This window comes from Haliaeetus leucocephalus, unplaced genomic scaffold, assembly GCF_000737465.1.
Source record: "Haliaeetus leucocephalus isolate CR32 unplaced genomic scaffold, Haliaeetus_leucocephalus-4.0 Scaffold687, whole genome shotgun sequence".
Lineage (NCBI taxonomy): Eukaryota > Metazoa > Chordata > Aves > Accipitriformes > Accipitridae > Haliaeetus > Haliaeetus leucocephalus.
The window spans coordinates 1,854,919-1,867,994 of NW_010973123.1; positions in this window are offsets into that span (position 1 = coordinate 1,854,919).

Sequence of the window (13,076 nt, forward strand, 5' to 3'; positions counted from 1 at the left end):
GTTTTCACAGTGACTCTGTCACATGCTGAATTTACTCACATTTCTGAGCTTCTACAACTCAAGAACAATGGAATACAGAAGCAGAAATAACAGAGTAGTCTGGGTTAGGCCAGCTGCCCACCTTCAGTAACGGGGCTGCAGCACAGAAAAAGGGAGAGAATCCATTTATCTAGTGCAGTGTTCAGGAGCTTTGACAGACATGCTTTTCTAGTCCTGCTTCACGGTACGATATATTTTGCAATTTCTAGATAAAATGGGCAACAGTCCTATGGAACTACATGATCTGAATTTGTGTCTGCATCAGAGCACCATGTGTCACTACTGAGTGACATACATAACCTATGGGAAAACAGGATGTTATCTTTACAGTAACAGACTACATATTAAGCAACCTGTTAAAACTTTTGAAGGCTCTACTCTTCTACCTCAAAAAATTACTGCAGAACATATTCTGGGTTACAACCTGTGATTTATACCACAGACACTGGAGAAAGGCTAGGTATATGATCAAACCTCTCATTTTCAGAGGCTGCACCAAATGCTTATATTCAGCATAACAGCACTGCACATTTGTAAGATCAGCTGTGATATTTCCTATTCCGAGTTGTTCATTTCCTGAAGATTCACTGCATTTCATAAAAATATTTATCCTTATAATATATACACACATCAATTATATGTATCACATTATACACCAAAACAAGAGTGTACCAGTTCAAAGCATGTCTAAAGAGACCCTAGTGGTAAGCTAAATTTCAATCCAGGACATGCACAAGGAGCAGTGAGGTTCATCACAACGTTGCAGCCAGATCTGCGGAGCAGCAGTAGCATCCCTTCTGGCAAGGCCAAGAAAAAGCTGCTGTACTGAGCTTGTGAGCACTTGCTCTCTGAACTGCTTGCACTGACAGGCAAGTCCTCACAGACTGAAGAATATGTTCTGCAGAAGCATCCAAACTGTCAGATGTAAATATTCTTGTAGTATATTTGTATGCTTATTGTGCCAGAGGAAAGTTGAAAACTTTATGACATCAGGAGTTTATGAAACTATGTCTTGTCTTGATACATTTCACATATCTGATAAAAAAATAGATTATTACAGTGTACTGAAAACCCTCTGGCTGTTACTTCCCGATTCTGAGTTTCACACACAGATGACTAACTAGCCTAGAAATGTCTCGTTAGTGCTACAGAGCACTCTGTTCTCAGCTAATGACAGGCAGTGTAAAAACACACAAATATCATAAGAATGAAAAAAGGTAACTTTCTGAGTCAAATCAGCAGAGGCTCAATTTAACATACCTTGCAGTAACTTCAAACAGCAAATCAGAATGTGCCTTTCGTATCACAGACCAATTGCTGTCACTCTGGATTCCTTAAATCCATTATTTATCAGTGGAGAGGCAAAGGATCAGTCCAGGGGAGAACAGGAAGATACTTCTGAATGACCATATGGGCCAAAATGGTTCACAGATAAATTAATCTAAATCTACCAGTGAATGAAAAAAAAAACCCCCACCCTAAAATAATCAGTCTATGTGATCAAACTATATGATTGATAAAGGAAAACCTGAGCAGAACAGCTTCAGCTCTTTCTGCATCTTGCACAGTTAAATCCAGTGCTCTACATTTTTTATCATAAAAAATACTAAATCATAACTCAAATGCCATAAACTTGCAAGTTACTTGGCACATATAGCAAAACATGCCAACTGCGTAAGTGATTTTACAATTTAAAGTCTCCTTTTCACAAACTGTTTACATGTGAGATTTTTAAAATGCTATTTTAATCATGAGCTCTTCTACTTCTTTTTGCAAAGTCCGTTTTGCCTGGTTTCAGGTAGAGCTAGAGGACTGCTAAGATCTTGAGGAGTAAAACATGAGGTTTTATCTTCAGTATGACCTCTTCACCTGCCTATGTACTTGAAATTAATCTTCTTTTCAGTGTACATAAGATGAAGATAAGTATACAGAATTAGGGAGGGAGAAGTACCTACAGACTGTTTCACAAAACAAGGCAGGATGTACTTAACTTCCTAAATCTGGCAAAATGAAGGACAAGAGAATATATTGTTACTTTCTACATACACTGACTGTGTGAAGGGCAAACAAACTAAGCTAAGGAAAATGAAACTTGTTGGCAGAAATATAAATGCGTGTAAAAGAGCCATAGGTACTATGAAGCAGTATGTTCAGAACAGCCTCACTGTAGGAAACACAGGAACAAAATGACCTACTCAATTTAAGACCATCTTGATTAACGTGCAGAAGGATTACCTGGCACAGCTAGCTGGAAGAACAGCCGCCTGATGGCCTCTCCAGTCCAAGAGCCTTACATTGGAACAGAATCTATAGACAACACTGCAAAAAAACCATTAAATATTTGACACAGCACATCTGGGCAACGTACAGCAGTACCAACACACACAAAATGCAATATGGCAAATGTTCTCTGCTAATGATGGCAGCACTAGCACAGCCCTCCTGCCTCAAGGACATGCATGTTTGCTTCCACAAGAACTGCTGTTCTTCCGTGCAGTGCAACACACTCACACTGGATTTTGGAAGCTGTCTCACCCAGTCACAGCACCACCCATCACACTTGCCTTGTCCATTTATGTAAAAACAGGCACAAGCAAGCACTTCCACAAGGGTGCAGAACCACTGCAGTAGAGGCATAATCCTCAAGAAACAGAAAATTCCCAGCTGTTTGTGAACATGGACATAACCCATATTTAAAGCATATTGAGGCTGACAGAGGGAAAGAGGCTGAAGCTTTGGTCCACTTGTATTTCGTAGCTGCTACGTTACTGGTTTTCTGTCATTTAAACATACAGTGGTTTTTGTTTTTTTTACATCAAGATCTAGATATATTAAAAATGAGGAGTTCCACCTACATATTAAAGACTTCTAAGCAGTCATAAGAGAAATGACAGCTGCCAGTGACTAGCAAAACAACAGCCTGAGTTCTCAACTTAGCACTAAAAAAAAATTAAATAAATTTGGATTCACACTCAATCCTTCTATTTGATAATGACCTGCGCTCTTAGAGAGGCGATCTGTTTGTATTTTCATTCTTTTTGCAATAATGCTATGTTATTCCTAGCTTCTAAGTTATTCATCCATGGTCAAACTACCAAACTTGGATATTCTTAGAACAGAGACTTACCAAACGTCAGACAAAAGAGGATGCATCCCTCTGTTCCCTGCACAACACCTTCACTCAAGGATAAACCTGAAGAAATTTCTGAACTGTACTCACATAGGCTAGTAAATGTAAAGTATTTCATCATACAGAAAACACAGGGAGTTAGCCTCAAGAGCTTTCTCTACTACATGGCACAGTTCAGATAAGGCACAGAAACACACAAGAAGGGTTATTGCTGTAAATCCAAAGAAAGCTCTCATACTTACACTGGAACTGTAACAGCCCCACCAAACTGCATTTGGCTCGTCAGCCCTGAGGTTTGCTTCCCGATGGCAGTGTGCTCAAGGAAGAATTTAGAAGAAAAAAAAGGCTATTTTTGCTAGATGGAATATGCAGTTATTTATTGGCTCTGAGAAAACACCAAAGTTTGTCAAAAGCAAGAGATCACAAAGAGCTAGAGGTTCACTTCGTAGAAGTCCAAGTCTAAAACTACTTCAGTGATAAAATGACTCCACTAGTATCAGTGCAACAGTATGAATTTGCGTGATGACCTTGGAGTGATTCAGAAGTCACAATTCATCATTATCCAGCCAAGTACAACTAAATGCAGAATCTGGCCCAGGTAACTTAGAATTGTAAAGACTGAATGAGGATGACTCTTAGAGACACTAATTAGATTCAAAGAGTAAAGCAGAAAACCAAACCCTGCAGTATGAACATAAGGATGGAAATGGAAACATGCCTAATCTATTAATATTTTAAATTATTTTTTTTTTTAAATTGAGACAAGACTTTTTAAAAATAATTTGTCCACGTATCACTTCAATTTCAGAAAGTAATTTCAGGACTTTCCTTTTGCAGCATCTCTCTTCTCTCCTCACCCACCCATTTTCAGTCCTTTCTTTTTTCTTTCTATACTGCTCATTATTTTTATTCTATTAGATTTAATAATCTGTACATTCTTTTCCTGCTCACTTGCTGCTTGGACTCATGTACCCCATCACAAACTGTTAAGGCTACTTTGTACTTATGACTGTACGAGATCTTGCTTGCTGCAAAATCCAGCCATGTCTAGAACGGATTTTAGTAGAGATGAAGCTTACTCAGGATTAGTGACAAAACAGTGCCTTACACGCATACTAATTTACATCAAGGTAGCAATACTAGCATGTATTTTTTTTTTATTGTGAAGATGCAGAACAATCCTACCTTTTCCTCTTTTTTACGGGATGGGAGGAGGATTATGAATATTTTCTTGCTTTATTGGATAATTTATTGTAAGTAAGGAGCTTCATAAGGGTACAGTTCAAGGAAAAAAAAAGTAAACACTGACTTTGACTCAGCTCCTGACGTACAGTTATTGCAACCAATTTTAAGAGGCAGCACAGGGGGAGGTAGGATTTGTTCCCAGTCCTCTCAGGAAGTCATGTAAGCACAGAATCAACTAATTAACTTAACATCTATTTCCGTGCCAAAGCAGCAATAGCTTCCATTCATACATGCACTGACAGATCTTCAGGAGCAGAAAATACCATTAGTATACAGTGGGAAATGCTGTATACAGACCTTTAACACCTCCTCTGAATAATTCAGCAGAGCAAAAGGAGGCAACAAAGCTTACTCAAGGTGGCTGCAACTCTAAAATCCATGTGCCATTTTCAAACAACAGGAGTATTACAACTCCAGACAAATGTCAGAGCAGCAGCAAAATGTAACACAGTCAAGTACAAAGTATACTACTTTTGGGTGTCTAGGGTTTTTGTTCTGTTTGCTTTTTGTTTTTAATTTTATGTTTGCTTCTAAAGGAGGAGTTTAACTTCTATTTAGGGAAAAATGCTATAGTAAGACCAAGTACTCTATGAACAGAATAGAGTAACAAAACTGAAGGTTAACAAACACCACTATTGCATGCTGTCACAGAGTCAAGAAAACAGTTGTTAATTGGTGCTTCTCTTTGAGGCTTTTCAGAGTCTGTATTATTGCACTAAAAATGTTTAGTAAAAAGAAACTAAATATCTGCCAACAGCTACTGGCTGCTAGCCAGAATGCCAGGATGCTGTTTTGGGCAAACTTGCTGGCATGCCTTACAGGGTTTACTGCCTAGCAGGCCTTCTTTTCTGGGCAGTTCCACAGCAGAAGTGGCTGAGCAACAGTTTATTTACTTTTTGTTAATCAACAGTTATTGCTTTCAGAACAATTATACCACTCTAAGTGGCACAATATTGTAACAACCATTTTTATCAGTTCTTGAAAATGCATGGGGATTTGTGGACCGCTTGTAAAGAGTATGTGAAAAATGACTATGGAAAGCAAATATATAGCAGCCCATGTATGTGAACTGAAAATACAGAATTATACTCCACTAGAAAATACTTCCATGTCCACAAAGGCAGTATCTGCTAAGGTCTAATTTCTGCATGTTATGGTATTAAATGAATTAAGTACCACAAAAGATATATGATATATTGTTGCTGCCAGCTATTTTAATAACAACACTTTCATTGTTAACAAATATAGTCCTTAAAATTCATAACTTTAATTCTTAACTCTGAACTGAAAAATTTCATAGTTCAACACAGTATGTGAGAAAAAAAAAGTTTGGCCAAATAACTATGGAATAAGTGTCTCCTCAGTCTGTCTGCATTAACAAAAGAAACAGTACCAAAAATTACTATGCGAATAAGGGCTGCAGATTTTGTCATGTAAGAGGGTGGAGATAGTCACAATAGGAGATAAATACTTCTATCATGTATTCTACTTCGAGCTCTCTGTTTAGGTTCAATTCTGAAAATCAGAGTGATAAGTGGAACCAGACATCTCTGGGGTGCCTAAACCTAAACACACCTAGGATAAAAAGGTCTTGTTGCATTTAAGGGCAGTTGTAGTGGACCATGCAGAAGTTTCAACTTGCTAAGGGCATGCCCTTAGCCAGTTAGTAATGGGCAATTAAGGAAAAAAAAAATAAGGATAGGGAATAAGAGAGTGATTTTGTCATTATCCATCTTCTAGAGAGTGAGAAATTTAACATAAAGCCTTAAAATTTCTGCATCAGAAAACGGACCCTTTGCATGTAGTACTTGGTTGTTGCTTTTTAACCTCTCTAAAATCATATTTAATACCACCCTGAAGGTACTGAGGGATCTTAAATCTAGAAGTACTTAACTTCAGCTTCAACTTAGTTTTAACTTCAGCATTAGATTTCTCTTTCCTCAGTCTCTGCATCATCCCAAATGTATTCCTCTATGCCCAGAACTGGAAAAACAAGCTTTCCCTCAAAATAGCACTAAAATTTAAAATTGAATTGTACTGGTGAAGCTATATAATTTTAAGGATTAGCTTAATATTGATTCTTTATGCAATGATGTAATTTCTCTTCCTCAAAAAAAAAAAAAATTAAAAATGTTCAACTCTTAAAGCCAATTTCCAGCCTTCACATGACATAGGTTGGCAAGGGCAGTAGGCAGATGCAGAAGTCTGGAATGCATTTTTCTACCAGATGTTTCTGGGTCTTTCCTGGTCTCATCAGTGACCTTGTCAGGCAGCATTACTGCTCCCTATTTTGGCAATGTGGTGGTCAATGTGGGAGCCTAATGGAGAATCAGTTTTATTCCCTGGAATTCTTGCTTCATATAATGAAATGCTTTTCTGTACAACAACAATACTCTGTGATATTTTTCTAAATTTTCTCCAGCAGCATCATGAGACACATAATAATTTTATAAAAGTAGTTTAAAACTACAATAATGCCTATACACATACAATTTCTAAGGCAAAGACTCGTTACATGACTAAACTATCACTGTAAAATAACTTTGGATATGAAATACCCGAAGTTTTAGTTTTGAGTTTTGGGGGGGGTGGAGGAGGGTGTTGAGGATTAAAATCCATACTCTCAGCATCATCACATCTCATTCATTAGCAGCTCCATCTGATATTTACAGTCTCCTGCAAACGTCTGCAGCATGAAGAGATAAATTTAAACCACATTTCTAAAGTGAATGATATGTTCCAGAATTAGAACATGGTCGTTGACCTCGTGAGATTTCTCACCTTGTGATTGTGAATATACTAAAAGTAGATCGTTGTTTTCACATTTACTTTCACAGATGTTCATTTTACTTAAGAGGGTTGTAAAACATACACAGCCTTTGTTTCCCAGTATTTAAAAAGCTAATTAAATAACCTCTGCAAGTCCTGATCATTTTTATTTCAGAACAAACAAAGTTTTCTCCAGGGCAGGCATAATGCTGCTCAACAAGTACAGACAAAATTGAATTTTACTGCCCCAAGGATATGAACAAAATAACTGTTTTTTTTTTCTTACGCCCAAAGCAACAGCGTGTAGTTCTGAGATGACAGTGGGCCTCCAGGCTCTACAGTCTTCAAGAAGCTATGGGTTAAAACCTCCCACACAGGCTTAGCCCAGACTTTTTCATGGCAAACACACACACCCTCCTTATTCATCTTTGCAGCCTCTCCTGCCTCCTCAGTCCCACAGTGCTGCCCTGTTCAAGGTTCAGCTGCTCAAACCAACAGCTTTTTTTTTTTTTTTTTTTTACCATTTTTCAGTAAATCTCCATTTCTTACACACAACAGGCTGTTTCCCTAGTGCTTTCATCAGAAGAGGCACCCTTAAGAGGTCATGGAAAACTACATCTAGGTTAAGAAAGCTAATTTGCTGCAATGCCTCCAGAACAAAGTATATTCCTGCAGCTTGGAAATCAAGAGAATTACATAAATTGCATGCAAAAGCACAACTGAGACCTAGTAACCTGAAAGAAAATGATGAAGAAATGCCCACTTCAGCAGCTACCAAAAACGATATGCTAAAGTATTTGGATAAGGCAGTGGAGCAGAAAGTCATTCAATTCCATTGGTACTTTTTGAGCTGCAGTGAGGACAGCAACCATTAGAGCCAGGCATAGTACAATACGGGTCATTCTGGGACTCCAGAAAACATAGCATATTTGTACTTCTATGGAAAGCAGTGTCCAAAAAAAGAGTGTCTCTTCTCTTAGCGCTAAAGTGCCCATTTCCTCTAGAATTTTCTGGTCTTTATGTCCTGAGATTGTTCAGGATGCCAGCAACATCTGGGTCACCTGACATTTACTGAGTGAAATGAAAAATGTTTTATGTATAATTAACACATTCAAACTTCCTAGTTTCTGGCATTCACATGAGATTAATTATGTATAATATTTAGAGTGCTCAAATTTAAATTCTGAGCAGCTTTTGATTCTCATTCTTGAGAGCACTAATGAATCATCCTTTCATCCCATTTGGCTTCTAAGCAGATATGAGTACAAAAATTATGTAAAAATTAAAATGACCCACAATACTAAATCACAAATAGCAAAAGGTGGGAAAGAGATTTAAGTTATCACAATGTACTTCACTCTAGAATATAACAGCAGCTCCAGCAATAAAGTTTGTTTTAAAGTTCAGCTATATGAAACTTGTTCCTCATTCATTACACTAGATGTTTTACTGAAGTGCTGTCACAGAACATAGAAAACGTGTATTTTCACATTGTATATTCATGATGCTAAGGCCAGTATTTTACACCTATTGCATATTTACACATTCAAAGGTAATGCTCTATATTTTAACTTAACTTTCCAGGTAAAATAACCTTGCAAACATTTCCAAGGAATCTACTTCTACAGTACTTTTATAAGTTAGCAAAAACACAAAATGAGCAGAGCGCACAGACTGTCATGAACTCTCCATTCTGGAATGTATTAGATTTTCCCTACATAGCACCTGCAGCTGCCAGGCACTACCCCAGGCATCAGGTTTAGGTAGTAGAAACACAGTGATATTATACTGCCATATCGCTGGATGGTCCTGCTGCAAAATGTTTACCATCTACAGAGAAATCAGTAAGTTATACAGATTTTTCTCCATTTCCAAGTCAATACCCGTCCCTTTTCTTTTTCCTACTTAGATTTTAAAGATCTTCTTTGAAAGAGGGAAATAGATTGGGTCTGTGCAATCTCTCTCTGCTATACCCTGTGCTCTCTCTACTACACCTCAGTATTTGAGAAGACAAATACCATCAAAATAAACACTTAATAATCTAAAATATACCCAAAGGAGATGTCACATGAAAATTTTAAAAGCAAACAAGTTGACAAAAATAAAATCCTTTTTTATTTTTACTCAAATAAGGATCTTAAAAATAAAAGTCTCATTGTACATTTCAAGCATTTTTCTTCAATATACTTCTGTTACCTTAACAGCCTACCTAATCCAAAAGGTATGTAAACTCCATTCCCGTTCTCTTATGGATGATGATTTTTTGAATCCTAACCTTGAAAACCAAATCTACAACTAAAAGGTTTGACTTCTCACCCACCAATTCACAGCACCAAGACACTTCCTTCAATTGCTGTCTCCTTTCCACAAACTACTTTCCAGTAGAAGTAAAATTAAAGTAAAATAAAATTAGCCTAGGTATAATACTTCTGAGTTTCTAAAGCAGTAACTTCTGCAGGGTACTTAGACACAGGCAGTTCCCTTGTCAGGCACACTTAATATTTTCATATTAAAATAAGTCAATGGGAGGTAGGGTCCTTATGGTAAAGAAATAGAAGTCTTAACCTGCTACTTACCCCAGGAATTATCTTTTTCAATTAGTAAGGACATCTGAAGGCAACTGTATGTTTGTGAAAAGCTAAAAGAAATACATGCAAGAAAAAGATTCAGAAACAAAAAAGATGAACTTAATATATGGACATTTTTCTTTAAGAATCACTTAACAAGTGCCCTACTCCAGTCTGGGCACGTTCCTTCCCTTGTAAGGTTTAACGAAAGTAGAGAGAAGAAGAGAGCAGGGAAGAAAAGCAATATGCAGTAGAACTAATGCAAGCTAATGAAAAATTGTTCCCATCTTATTTGTATTGGTCCCAACAGTCATGTTTCAATTTAAATGACCAAAAAGTGCGATATGTAAGGAGTATGTGGAATGCGGAAAAAAAAAGTTATTCACAGAACTCTAATTTGTAAATTTCATGGACAGTTAATCTAAGTTAGAAACTACTCCCAAAATGAAAGATTTTCTGTTTACAGTTGAGTGAAATGCCAGCATAAACATAAAAGAAAATAGAAAAATAAATTGAAAGATCTTCACTTAAACTTTGTCAACATTTGCACAGGCCTGCCTATCTGCACTCACTCTTTTATATGAATAAATCTATGCCAAGTGACAAAATTTATCATAACTATAGAATTCATGCTAAAAATGCATTTGCATCTTTTTAGCAAAATTTAACCCCCCAAATCTGATATCAAGCTGCTGACCCAAAGATATTCACACTCCAGAATAAAGGAATTAATTTAATCTTGAACTAGTTCTTCCATTCCAATTATATTTCCATTACAAAAACTTTGAAGCATATCACCCTACGTAAAGGGATTCCAAATTTGAGTGGAAAATTCAATGCATAGAAAAAATATTTTTGTTTCATTGCTGCCACTACTTAGCTCGAGTGCAATCCCCTCTGACTTCTAAACCTTCAAGGTTATTTGCGCATTTTTTAAATTAAAATTTAAAAAAAGTGTTCCTATATGTTACCATCTCAGTCATAGCTACTTTAAGATTAATAACACAGTACAGGCCACCAATACGTATCTTGCACGTGAGTAACCCTTAGGTCTTCAAAGAACAAACACTGAGCATCAACAACAAACTGGAGTTTTCTGCATTTCCTATTCACCAGTTGCACATGAACTCTACACCAGTATTATGACTGATCAGTTATTTGGGGCAGATAAACCTGTGTGTAAACAACAGCAACAGCAGCATTTTAATTGCTATGCCACACACAATATTTAAGTTCAGTGACAGTCTGTACAGAACCGTAGTAACTAATTTTATTTACATTACAGGAACTGGTAGTGGCAAGGCTGTTTCAGATATCCACAAAAGAGAAACACATTAAAATTATTTTATTTCTCAATCATTTCAGAACCTCAAGAAGTTTTTTCTGCTGTACTGTGGTTAAAAGCATTCTTTCAATACTATATATATTAACCTTATCTCACTCCCACTAAAGGGTAAGCAACAGTCTTATTTTAATCTATCATAAATGTTTTCCCTCCAGAAAGGGATGTGTAAAAAGCCCTTGTGGTTACCTAATGCTCTGTAATGCACTCTCATGAAAGAAACTTGGGAATTCAAGCGTCTGTGTTGACCATTTGCTCTTTCTCCATCGCTGGCTGAGAACAACACAATGACATTAATTTTCTGCTCCAGCGCCTGCTGCTCTTGTCAGACCGTGTTAGGCAGTACAGGGCCAGATCCTCAACTGTGATAAACAGATGTTATGTCAATTTAGCCCAAATGAGAAGTTAGATGCAGGTTCTCATGCTATCCTCAAAACTGCGTTTGGAAACACTGAGGAAGGGTGCATAATTTTTCCACAGTTACCTGCCCTTAGAATCCTGAATTGCTATAAGCATTTTTTCCAAGTGGTATTTCAAGTCCTGGTCACCAACTGTACTGTGTTGGGTAGAGCACTATCTCCATGGGCTTTGTATCAGTATAACAGACACACAAATCACTCCACAATCTCACTGCCCATTTCACGCTGTCCTCTGCATTTAGAGAATAATTTTGAACATAGTACAAATATTAGAAGGAAACTATTAGTTAGTAGACACACAACATCCACATGCTATCTATGCATAATGCCAACATTATAACTAAAGCACTGGCCAGAAGAAACCTTGTGTTGAATTAATCCTTTTTGTGTCTTAATGATCATCTATCCCAACCTCCTGCTCAATACAGTTCAACTTGAATAGGCTGCTTAGGGCCTTGCCCGGTTAGGCTTGAAAATCTCCAAGGATGGAGTTTCTTCAGCTTGTCTGGGCCCTTTTTCCAGTGTTTAACCACTCTTCTGACGGAAGAAATTTTTCCTTGCATCTAACTGGAATTTCTCATCTAACCCGTGTCTGTTCTCAGGTGGGAAAAGCCTTGACCATCTCCTCTACACCCCACCACCAGGTGGTTAAAGACCTTTTGTTCCATGAGGCATATAAAAGGTGCTCACTTTCCCAACTTGCTGGAAGAAGTGAATTATATTTCACTGATTGCCACAAAAAGCCCCACAAAAAAACAAACCAAAATGCCCATGGAATACAACAATGCAATTGTCTAAGTGCCCTTCATATTCCAACACCATCTCCTGTTTTTCCTAGTCTTGTCTTTGAAGAACAGCGTTCCTGTTTGACACTGAAGAAGGCCTAGGAATCATTTACTTAAAGTGAAGACCACATTGACAAAAGAGAAAAAAAAATCAAATAAAATGCAAGAGGGATTACAAAAATCAATCAATAGTTAAATAATTCATTTACTGAAATGTCACGAAGTTTGCATCTTACAACTTTATTCAGCTGGGTTCCACAGAATCTAAATATAGTATTGCACTTCTTCAAAGGCTCGAGACACATAGCCCCTGCATCTTAGAATGCAGCTTCATTTCCTTTCATATATTCCTCATTTTATACAGATAAAATATTTGAAGATAAGTAATATTAGTCTTTAAACCAAAAGCCATAGCACCTACTGATACTCAATTCTTTCAATAATCTATTTATACGCTACATAGATGACTATCTTAACCTATAAAATGTCCCTTGCCATTCCTCTTTTGGTACAGAGCAGGTGTTACTTATTTTGTGGTTATCTGGAAGGTTAATAAGTCCAAAGTGATTAACCATGAAAGGAACTGGGATGCTCATGGACATCACTTTGAGGCTTTGCTGCTTAAGTCCCAATCCTTCTGTCTGCTTGCGGCAAATCAAGTCACACAGCACAGAAAGAGGGACAGACTTAGATTAAATGCCAATGTGCATTAGTGAGGGTATAAAGTAGATTGCAAGTAAAAGTGTAAGACTCACTATCCTCAAATATTCTGTCTAAAGC